This window comes from Scylla paramamosain, chromosome 8 (genome assembly GCF_035594125.1).
Source record: "Scylla paramamosain isolate STU-SP2022 chromosome 8, ASM3559412v1, whole genome shotgun sequence".
NCBI classification, from domain to species: domain Eukaryota; kingdom Metazoa; phylum Arthropoda; class Malacostraca; order Decapoda; family Portunidae; genus Scylla; species Scylla paramamosain.
In genome coordinates this window covers 16,137,337-16,139,539 of record NC_087158.1, presented here as the reverse complement: position 1 = coordinate 16,139,539, position 2,203 = coordinate 16,137,337, and the positions used below count along the sequence as shown (strand labels likewise).

General features: G+C 46.2%; 1 long non-coding RNA gene across 3 annotated transcripts in view; it reads right to left on the bottom strand.

The window, feature by feature from the left end:
- LOC135102862 (uncharacterized) overlaps nucleotides 1–1,958 on the bottom strand; it is a 104,928-nt gene extending 102,970 nt beyond the window's left edge. For 2 of the 3 annotated variants that reach the window (XR_010269807.1, XR_010269805.1), the window contains exon 1: nucleotides 1,873–1,958. This is a non-coding gene — a long non-coding RNA (uncharacterized LOC135102862). The remainder of the gene's footprint in view (nucleotides 1–1,872) is intronic. The other variant, XR_010269806.1, reaches the window with a different exon arrangement.
- Nucleotides 1,959–2,203: the final 245 nt, after the last annotated feature.

The window sequence follows — 2,203 nt, the reverse complement described above, 5'->3', positions numbered from 1 at the left end:
CTCTCTCTCTCTCTCTCTCTCTCTCGTGTCAATCTGGTGGCCATGTTCCTCCCACAAGTCTGTACCCTGATTCCCTTCTTCTCTTCTTATTTCCTCTTTTTATTCCCCATTCCTCTTACTTATACTTCATCTTTTTTATTGCTCTCACTTCTGTTCCCTTGATCCTGTCCTCTTTTGTGCATTTTTCTCCCCTTCTTCTTGTTCATCTACTCCTTCTATTCCTTCATTTTCTTTTCTTTTACTGTTTTTTTTACGGTATCTATTTCTCTTCTTCCTTTTCTTCTTCCACAGCCTTCTCTACATCTTTTCCCACTCCATTCACCTTTATTTCTATTTTCTCCTCTACCTCAAGTAAATGTATAACTCCACCAGTTCCTACTCATTCTCCTCTTATTCTCTTCCTCTTCCTCTACAACCACGTCTTCCTTCTCTTTATCTCATTTACTGTTTTTTTTTTCTCTCTCACCACTAATAACTACACCATGCTCCTCCTTCTCCTCTTCCTCCTCCTCTTCCTCTTCCTCTTCCTCTTTCTCCTCCTCCTTCACCTTTACTAGATTGAAGAATGTTCCTTTGTGTTCATTCGCTTTTCCTTTGTGTTCCTTTGTGTTTATTTGCTTCCTCCTCCCTTTCTTCATCCTTTTCATTCTCCTTCTTCTCCTCCTCCTCATTTTCATCCCCCTCTTCTTCATTTTCATTTTCATCCCCCTCCTCTTCATTTTCATTCCTTCCCTCCTCTTCATTTTCATTTTCATCCTCCTCCTCAGTCTCATTCTCTTCCTTCTCCCCCTCCTCTCTCTACCTTCCCCACCTTCATCTTTGCGTCTCTTTCTTTAGCACAATCAGATTAAAAAAAAAAGATTATCACGTTGATCTTCCTGTCTGTTCCTCCTCCTCCACCCTTTCATCCTCCTCCTCCACCACCTCCACCTCCTCCTCCTCCTCCTCATTCTCTCAGGGTACGTTGGCCAAGACTCGCCTAGTGACAGCAATTTAAATACTTCTTTCCCGCGCCTTTAAGGGACACACGAGGCCGAGGGAGGCAAATAACAGAATGGTAAAACAAGAGGAGCAGACTAACGCGTGGCCGATGCTGAATTATACACTGATAAACAAGGGGGACTGGAAAAGCACCTAGATGGAGTGGATTACTGTGCAAATGAAACGTACGTGGATTGTTGAATGGACGGGTGGAGTGTTGGAGTGGAGTGGAGTGTGGATGTGTTGGGAGAGTGAGGCTGTGAAGGTGGACGGTGAGGGGGGAGGGAGGATGCAAGGGAGGAAGTATATAAAAAGATAGATGGATGGATGGATAGACAGGAAAGAAAGGTAAATCAATCTCTCTCTCTCTCTCTCTCTCTCTCTCTCTCTCTCTCTCTCTCTCTCTCTCTCTCTCTCTCTCTCTCTCTCTCTCTCAATTTAGAGAGAGAGAGAGAGAGAGAGAGAGAGAGAGAGAGACTGACAAACACACACACACACACACACACACACACACACACACATACACACACACAGGAGCATCGTAACACGGTAATGCAATGAGAGGCGCTGGATGGGGATGAAGGGAAAGGACTGAATGAATAAGTAAGTATCACACACTAGTTGCCACAGTCGCCCGTAGAGCTTGTGTGGGACAGGGAAGGAAGGAGGGAGGGAGGGAGGGAGGTAGTGGAGGGGGGCTGGGGAAAGGGAGTGAGTTAAGGGGGTGGAGGAGTGGTAACACGTGGAGGGGTGACAGGTGGAGTGAGGTGTGGGGGTGGAGTGGTGACACGTGGGGGATGTGGGACAAGTGTGAAGGGTGGCTGGGTGGACACACACACACACACACACACACACACACACACACACGGGAAAAGAAACACCAAAACTAACCTCATGCTCTTACCGGGAAACAAGATCACAAGGGCACAATTCCTCGCCTTGCGTACCTCAGCCACTCACTGCCAGGCGAACAGGAGCTGAAACGTTAAAAGAAACTCATTTCGTCTCCGTCCGGACCAGGATTCGAACCCGCGAGCTCTTAGGAATAATATCTGCACCATGGAACTACTATATATGAATAATGATAATAATAATAGTAAAAAAAAAAAAATACTTACAAGTAGAGGCCGTGACTCTCCCCAACAAACAATTCTCTCTGACTCCGAGAATGACAGCTTCCCTGAACCCCGCAGCGTGTAGCGAGACGAAACAAGATTGACTG